Source organism: Homarus americanus, unplaced genomic scaffold (genome assembly GCF_018991925.1).
Source record: "Homarus americanus isolate GMGI-L3 unplaced genomic scaffold, GMGI_Hamer_2.0 scaffold36734, whole genome shotgun sequence".
In the NCBI taxonomy this organism is placed as follows: domain Eukaryota; kingdom Metazoa; phylum Arthropoda; class Malacostraca; order Decapoda; family Nephropidae; genus Homarus; species Homarus americanus.
Window position 1 is genome coordinate 12,537,511 of NW_024733126.1, and position 10,000 is coordinate 12,547,510.

The following is a 10,000-nucleotide window of genomic DNA, read 5'->3' on the forward strand; positions in this document are numbered from 1 at the left end:
CGCTCTATCTGCAACACTCAAATTTTCCTCGTGTTTTTTTTTTGGGGGGGTGAATGGGAAGAGGTAGGCGGTGGTAGTCAGGGAGGAGGGAGGAAGGGATGAGGAAGACGATGAGGTTAGGAAGGGAGTGGGAGAAGGAAAGGATGAGGAGCAGTGAGGAGGAAGCTGTGTTATTGCAATGGGATAAACATTTTCAGATTTTTGGAAGATGGGCTTTTCCTTTCCTGTAATATTTACTAATTTATGTATTTATCTATTTAATTATTTCTCTGTTGCTCATTTACCTATTTATTATTAATTAATTTATGCTTTTATTTTTGTTCATAAAATTATTAAGAATAAAATACCTACCATTTGTGTTTTTTATTATGAGTACAATCAGAAATTCTAATAGTTTAAGCGGCATTGTTCTTTACCTTAAAATAATATATAACATAAAATTCTGTCATTATCTTCTCCATTTAAATGAAAACTTAATTAACTGAAATGTTATTTAAAAAAAAAAACGCAAACGTTATGAAATAATAATATTCGCTGTTTTATATCGACACGCTATCACACACTTACATTTACCGTGTGTTTGATTTGATGATAACGTAATTATTATTATTGTTATTATTATTATTATTATTATTATTATTATTATTATTATTATTATTATTATTATTATTATACGATTTCTAGAATACTAAGAAAAGAAATAAATACATAAGTAGATAATGATACAATTATTAAGGTAAAATGAAGATTGTTGGGATAGATTAAAAATGTTTTATGGTTGCGAAATCGTTATACGCAGGTTATTTCTGTGTTTTATTTTTATTATTATTATTATTACTGTTGTTGTTTTATTATGTGATTATTTCTAGCGGTGGTAGAAGGTGTTGATTCGTCCCCCCCACCAAAAAAACAAAACATAAACCAAACTAATAATCAACACAGCGTTACGACTTGTCATAAAGAACCTCGACATCTCCATCCGGAATATGATGACAACATTGTGACAATATTTACAGCCGAGGCCAACAAAGGCGACACCTTGTAGTGGTAACTCACCCGAGCCAACATCAAACGAAAGATTCTAAGGTTTTGTATTTCTTATGGGGAAGAATCACGCAATATTTACCTTAAAGATTTACCCCCACGCAACTACCTCTCGCTATCTCCCTAAAACTAGGACCATAAATCCGGGTTTTCGTCGCAATTATTACGTAAGACGTTTAAGCCATATTTGGGATGAAGTATAGACCCGTATCTATTTTTTTAGGGAGGATGAGGGGGCGGGATAAATAAAGGGATCATTTATCAATATATTTTTTTTTCCACTTGCCCTGTGTCTCTCTATGCAACTTTATCACCTATTTGGGGCAATAAATCGAGGTTCAAGTAACCAATCAGTGAGGCAAAAGCTTATACGAGGTGAAGAGTGTTATGCATTGTTCCTCTTAATCACCATATTTCAGGATGAAACTGGCCCAGCCGCCTTGTTTATAAGGGGGTAATAATACTTACCATCGTTCGACATCACAGCGATGGCGATATATCTAATGTTGGAGGAGGAGGAGTGGAGTGAGAGGAGGAAGAGGAGGAGGAGGAGTAAAGTGAGAGGAAGAGGGAGGAGAAAGAGTGGATGATGGAGAGGGCTTGTACTCTTGGTGACTAGGAGAGAAAGACATAGATGGAAAGATGAAAGGATAGAAAAAGAAAAAGGAGTGAAATACAGGGAGGCAGCGATTGACGGAAGAAAAAAAAAGATAGAGGGAAAAATAATTGCAGAGAGAGAGAGAGAGACTGAGAAACTATTGTAATTATTTATGTCAATAACTGATGGTATATACAAGAGCTCGTTGAGAGTTGGTCGATGAGAGAGAGAGAGAGAGAGAGAGAGAGAGAGAGAGAGAGAGAGAGAGAAACTGATAGATACATACACCTACACACACAGACACACAAACTAAAATAAAATAGCAGTGGTGTGTCGTTGGGTCATGGAGGGCCACACCCACGGGAGGAATAATGGAGCTGGGGTGTAACTCAGGGGTCTGCCGCCACCACTTGTTAACGCTGGGGGCCACCTTCCTAACCTCATCGTGATGGTCATTTTTAAGTCCGCTGAGTTACTGTCTCTCTCTCTCTCTATCTATCTTTATGCCTGTCTGTGTGTCTGTCTATGTCTGTGTCTCTCTGTGTTTGCCATTCTATCTGTCTGTCTCATATTCTGTCATTTTCTTTTTGTCTGTCTCTCTCTTTATATTTGTTTGTGTCTGTCTTTTTTTCTGTGTCCATCTCACTGTATACTGTATGTTTGTCTGGGACTGTCCATCTTGTCTATCTATGCCTGTTTCTCATTCTCTGTTTGTCTGTCTGTCTCTCTTTATATATATTTTTCTGTGTGCTTTTCATTCTGTGTCTAGTTGTGTCAACATGTGTGCCTGTCTCCATGTGTCTACCTGTCTCTCTCTTTACATATGTCTATCTATGTTTATTTATGTCTGGGAGTGGCTTTCTCTCTTTCTGTCTGTCTGCCCCTGTCTCTCTCTCTTTCTCTTTCTCTGGTCACTCACCGCCGGAGCCTTTAGCATTCAGCCAGGGTGATCATTTAACATGTCTACACTCTTGTTCACATGGGTAGTCAAAGCCGCCTTGAGAATATTAAAAGATATTTTGGAACTTTTAACTGGTCAGGTTCGGTAGCTTACGTGCACATGACCATAAAGAATTGTAATTTAATAACAAACATTTACTGAATATTAATATGGGACTGTCATAACTAGAAAGGTAGTCTGTCTATCAAATATATATATATATATATATATATATATATATATATATATATATATATATATATATATATATATATATATATATATATATATATATATATATATATATATATATCACACTTGCAGACATTAAGCTCGTTATCGGCAAATGTAATTTGCGGGACTGTTATTATTTTAACGATATACATCTACATTATTTTCTGTGTTATTAATAACTGTTCCATTATTAATACAGTACCTAAATCATTAATGTCAATCTCATGCTTTCATTAAATTCTCTGGTCTTCCTGGACGATTATGGAGTGTGTGTGTGTTGCGTTGTTTGTGAGTTAGTGTGTGTGTGTGTATGTATGTGATTGTTTTTGCATGAGTGGAAGTATGTGTGCATGCAATTATGTACGTGTGTGTGCATCCATCTGTGTATCCGCAAGTGTATATGCATGTGTGGTGTTTGTGTGCGTTCGTGAATTTGTGTACACGTGTTTCATTTTGTGTGTGCGTATTTGTAGATTTTTCAAATATGAACAAAACACATACTCTAGGGGAATCAACATGGCGTCGTCCATAGACGGAAGGGAGTGAAGGAGAGAGGGAGGGAGGGAGGGGGTTACGGAGAGAGGGAGCGAGGGAGATGCAGAAAGAGAGACGGAGGGTGGGAATATGGGAGAGAGAGGGGAGAGTGAGTAAAGGAGTTAGGGGGGTGGGTAGTGAGTGAGTGAGTGAGTGAGTGAGTGAGTGAGTGAGTGAGAGAGGGAGGGAGAGAGGGAGGGAGACCATGATCCATCACTATGTCAACATGGGCCACGCCCCCCTTGGAGGTGTAGGGTATTGAACCCATACACTTAGTAAGGCCAGCCCAGGGAAGACCAAGGCTTGGCTATCTATATACGTTACCCACACACTTATCTCGGAGACAATATTGATGAGATGCTGGAGGTAGTGTATGATGGATGACAAGGAGAGAGAGAGAGAGAGAGAGTTTTAAACATTGCTCCTGGAGACGAGTACAGAGGTTGAGCACAGCATGGGATAGTGCTTGATAAACGACACGAAGGCAAACTATTTCCTTAATCTTGAAATTAATGACAAAATTGAAGGACTGTGCTATCGAAAGAGCCAAAAACCTTTTCCTTGGGAGGCAAAAATTACCTCCTCTCCTCTCCTTAGAACACAGGATTTTTTTGTACTTGTCTTACTCCCAGAACAAGACGTGCGCCTTAACATCTCAATATGTGATTTTTCTCACCATCTATGTTAGCATCATAAAAAAAAAAAAAAATAAGAAGTAAAATAAGATATATAATGATAATGTTAAGATGATAATAAATGTGGATGATGAAAGAGACCTGAACTGTCATGATATATTTGTTTTACGATTATATATAATGTGAAGATGTTAGAATGATAATTGTAGTTAGTAACAGTAGTGAGGTTTACTCATCATTGTAATTTTATATGACATATATATTGACCTCGTGGTCTTACTATAGATACATTCTGTTGATGTGATATAAGTAGTGTGCTTCAAATTTTTAAAGTAACTTCATTTCACTTCTATTTTTGAGGTTTGTGTGTGTGTGTGTGTGTGTGTCTGTGTGTGTGTGTGTGTGTGTGTGTGTGTGTGTGTGTGTGTGTGTGTGTGTGTGTGTGTGTGTGTGTGTGTGTGTGTAAAACGCCGCTAAACAACAAACAAGTATAGTACTTATGTTGGGAGACTGATAGACATGCAAACAGATGCACATTTACACATTCCAGTATAACCAGGCAATTACGCTTACCATCAGCACACACACACACACACACACACACACTTCATAACACCAACACACGCAGACACGTTCTTATACAGACAGACACATACACAGTACATACACAGTCACAGTCCAACGAACACAACACACACACACACACACACACACACACACACAAACACTTACAAACAAGCACAAGCACACACACACACACACACACACACAGAGGCCTCGGTCATGAGCTCAAAATTCTTTTACGGAAAATTTATGGGGGAGAATATATCGAGTGGAGAAGATAAACGATGATGCATGCTAGCAATACCGCCTGCCATTATGGTAATGAGCGAATGGGGCGCCTCCACCTGATCACCTGACTTAGATGACGTCAACCCCTGGAGTGAAAAAAAGGAGAAATGGAAGATGAAGAAGAAGAAGTAGTAGTAGATGTCGTAGTAGTAGTAGGAACTGGAGGAGGAGGAGGTGAAGAGGGAGGAAGAGGGGCAAGAAGAGGAGGAGTAAAAGGAGGAGGAGGAAATGAACGGGGGAGAAGAAGGAGGGAGAGAAGGAGGGGAGAAGGAGGAGGAGGAGGAGGAGGAGGAGGAGGAGGAGGGAGGAGGAGGAGGAGGAGAAGAGGAAGAGGAGGAGAAAGAGGAAGAGGAGGAGGAAATGGACGGGGGACAAGGAGGGGAGAAGGAGGAGGAGGAAGTGGTGGAGGAGTATGAGAAGGAAGGGGAGTATATGCTGGTATGGGGTAGGGGTAGGGGTAGGGTGGGGGAGAGAAGATGTTTTGATTTTTCTTTACAATTGTGTTTTCTGTTTATCTAATTTATTCTACTTTTCCTCTTTGTCTTTCCGTCTGTCTGTATGTTTCTCTGTGATTCCCTATATTATAGTGTATAATGTTTATAAATCTTGTATGGACATATTAATACAGACGCCCATAGACGCACTTAAGTATATATAATTATTCAGTATGAATCAAGACCTATCAGAGAGAAGAACATACTTATTAAATATAACTCGTGGCTATGATATACTGATATACCTGTTATAACTCATAATTTGCCCAGGTAAATATGTCCCATACAATAAGATGAAAAAAAATAAGTTCTTTTTTTCTAGGATAGACGGCTTCATCACGTTCTTTAACCTGTAAATAAAAAACTAGAAAGCTATATAAAGTGATGAAGAGACTCATTTATAGTAGACGGGGCTGTTTCTCTATGCGTCGGAGATATAAACAAGGTGAGATTGTTCTTTGGCTACGTTGACCTACACTTGTATATATGTCTACCAGTCAGGTCAGGAATGGTGTAGATAAGACAGGTTAAAGACAACTAACTGAAGGGAAAACAAAGGAACATGAATCGATTAAATAATACAGGAAATTTAAGAAAGAAATCATGACGCAAGAACGACAAAAAAAACACGAAGGAAGAAACACGAGAGGAAGAAGGTAAACCACAAGAACACGAAAATACGAGAAAAAACTACTCGAACATTAAAAAAAAAAACTGGAAAACACGAACAAACAATACCACATATCATTCCGTTCCTCAGATACAAAAAAAAAAGAATAGTTTTCTCTCATGACGAATTTCCTCCGTGAAAACAATTACCGAAGAGAGGAAAAAACAACAACACACCAATATGCCTCAAACGCAGAAATTGTAAAACCAGTTGAAGGCGTCGCCCCGACTCTGGCTGGCAATCCTTCTTCCTGTGGCTGTAGTTTGTCTTCTCGCCGTGATGGCGCTGTGTTCGCTAATGTGCTTGTCCCGCAGATAGACGGAGAGGAATGGAGAGGTTGTTGGTGAAGGAGGGAGGGAGGGAGGGAGGGAGGGAGGGATGACAGAGAGGGAGTTAGAGAGAACAGACACAGAGTAAGAGAAGTGGGAGTAAAATAGAAAGAGATAGATATACAGAATGAAGTAGACATATAAATTAAGAAAAACGAGAAGGGAACGAGAGAAATGGAGGTTGTTGGTGAGAGGAAGCAGGGAGGAGACCAGGAGGAAGGTAGGGAGGAGGGTGGGAGATAGAGAGGGAGGAAGAAGAGTGGGAGGGAGGAAGGGAGGAACGATAGAGAGGGCGAGACAAACAAACAGAGAAAGAGAAGGAAAGAAGAAAAGAAGAAGAGGAGAATAATAAAGGTGATCCAGGTGACGAGACGTGTTAGGAGAGAAGGATGAAGGAAGGAAGGTATGGGACACGTAAAGAAAGAAAAATCCACAAGGGGAATAAGTGTCACTTGTAGTTCGACGTGATTCATGAAGGACCATCTATCTATCTATCCATCCGCCCATCTATCCATCCGCCCATCTATCCATCTTTCCATCTATGCACCTATCCATATATCCAACTGTTTATGTATCTACCTGTCTATCCGGCTCCAACAAACTCACACACATTAGTCGTATTATTCCAAAAGTGAAGAATTTAACACCATATAAGGAAGTAAAATGTGTATGACCTCTGCCGTCCTCTGTGTGTATGAGGTTGACTCCCATCCAGTCACCAAATCATACACATCTGTACGTATGCGTATGTCATTGTATGTTTCAACAAGAGGGCGTGGGTCTCAATGTGTGTTTTTTGTATGCATACGAGTATGTATGAGAATCTGTTTTGTATATATGAATTTTTGAGTGTGTGTGTGTGTGTGTATGTGTGTGTGTGTGTGTGTGTGTGTGTGTGTGTTCAATAATCATATACAGGTGCACAATGATAGCGTCCTGGGATCTTTTCATCATGTCAGTCAGTGTGGAGTCGAAAATTATCCATAATTCACTTCCGCTGGATTACGTGCTAGTACCCCCACCTAACCCCCACCCCAACTCCTTCCCCACCTACCCTATAACGTGTGTGTGTGTGTGTGTGTGTGTGTGCGTGTGTGTGTGTGAAACAAAATAGAGGCAAAGAATTTCTTAGCTGGTGCTAAGTGATTGCATCAAATTTAGGTTAGAATTGTATTGTATTTATTATATTACTTGCGGAAGGTAATTTTGGGTGTTAACAATGGTGAAGCAGTTAGGTTCATTTTTACGTCTTCAGTTACGAGAAATATTCATGGTACGAGCCTCTGAAAATCCGACCCGAGGCCAGCGCCATCCATCCTTCCTGCCCTGTTTAGTATTCGCAAAAATATTCAGGGGCTGAAGACCATAATTTATATTTATACGCACTGGGCAGCAGCGCGAACTCATAAAAGTTCGTGCAAATAATTTTCACTTCAAGGAAATTACCTTTTTTTAGAGGGTGAGGGGAGGGGGCGGAGGGGAGGGAGGGGGAGGGGAAGGGGAAGGGTAGGACACAGGTCGGTTTGCAATGTTGCATTATGGAGTACGTCATGGAACTGTCTCGCAATGACCTCCGTATATCACAACATAACTCACCGTCTGCAACTCCAATCACTTTAACTAGATATGAAAGAATTTATACAGTTACGGTAGAGTCTAAGTGCAAATCCGACGCCATATTACTCCCAATTTGGTGTTGTTACCTTAAGGCAGCGAGCATAACAGGAGGGAGAGAAAAAAGTATATTGGTTTGCGAATCTTTGAGAATTTCCGAGGCTAGTGTTCTTTGTTAGGGGAGGTTCAAGGTGGTGGGTGGCCAGACTGAGGGGGAGGGGGGAGGACTTGTCCGTCTCCTCCTTCTCCACCACAACTAAGCCTCGTTTTCAATCATCAACTTCACTTCCTTTACATTCACTTTAATTTACGGCTTCCACATAAACCACACGCTTTTTTTTCTTCTTCTCTCTTCCCACTATTCCGTCTCTCTCTCTCTCTCTCTCTCTCTCTCTCTCTCTCTCTCTCTCTCTTCTACACTCATTTTTAAATCTGTCTGCTTCTCTCTGTCTGTCAATCCATCTGTCGCTTTCTTTGTCTGCTTCTCTTTTGGAATTTCTCTGTTACTTATCTTTTTCTCGCTCTCTTATCTTTCTCACTAACTAAACTTATTTGTTATATTTCTCCCCTATATCTTCTTATATCTCCTCTCTTACTAATCTCCATCTTTGCTTCTGTCTGTCTGTCAGTCCGTCCACCTCTTTCTCTCACATTCTTCTTCTCACCTCTCTTTTTCCTCCCATGCCTATCCTCTTTTTCGCCTTCCGTGTTGGTGGAGCGTAAGAGCTGTTGTATTAAATTCCTTTTCATGTCACGGTAGCAGGTTAGTTCATTTTCCACACAGAGGAGCTGGTTACCTGTTTTTCACTCATTCTAATTTTAACATTCATTCTTTTATAAACTACCAGAGAACACTAACAACAAACATACACACCATAGAAATATACTTTAACAAATATACACGTACATATACACATACTCACATAATTTACATGGAAATATACAGCATACAAACACACATACACGCACATATTCACAAAGCCTGGATCAACACGCACTCAACACATTACAAACAAACAGTAAAAATCTTCACAATTATTTTCCCTAACTACAAAAAAATACCACAATTCTATCAATGATTTTTTTCCCTCAGTACTCTTAAAGTTTATTTTCTTAGTCCACAGGAAGTGTAAACAAATCGTCAGAGCATCACCACCTTAGCGAGTAACATTTTAAACTCCCTATATAAACACACTCTAGATTATTGATGATCTTTCTCTGCCTACAGCTTCCTTCAACCCATTTCCTTTTCCTCTCGGGTGTAAATGATTCCCCCATTTTCTTTTTTTACCCTTCCATCTTTTGTGAGTTTTGACTTCCAGCGTTCTCTCTCTCTTTCTTTCTTTCTTTTCTCCGATACAAACTTTCTGCATAAGCCTTAAACAATCGAGGCAGGCGTTGCTCTCTCTCTCCTCTATCACTTTCCCTCTCCCCACCCCCACTCCCCAGGGTTGCCCCAGTGTGGACAGCGTCGCTCCATAATCAACGTTAACATCCAGTAAATCCTAAGAGAGCGTCCTACTGTAAGGGCCTCTGAGTAACCTTACGCCTTCCTCTTGTTTTCTCTCTCTCTTCTCTTTATTCATTAGTCTTTACTGCTACTTCTTCTTGAGTCTGTTTCTTCCTGTTCTTCTCTTACTTCTGTCTTTCTGCTTTCTCTTCTTTAGTTTGTATCTTGCCTTTCTTCTCTTGTTTATTATCTTTTCTTTCTCGAGTCTTGTTTTTTGTTTTCTGTTTGTTATATGTAATCGGTCTCTCTTCTGTATATTTATCGGCCTATTTTACCTTCTCCCATTCTTTTATTAATTTAGTTTCTTTATTAGGCGTTTTATCTTCTTAACTTTCCTAAATTTACTGATAAATCCTCTCTTCTGCCTTCCTAAATCTTCCCTTACTTTATTTCCTCATTTCTTACTCTCTATTCATCTTTCAATCCTTCTGCCCGCATCTTCCTTCACCTATACATCTCTCTCTGGCATCTCCCATACCCCTCACCTATCCCTTCCCCCCCCCCCTCTCCTTTCCACATCTTTCTCCTCCCTCCTATCCATCTTCC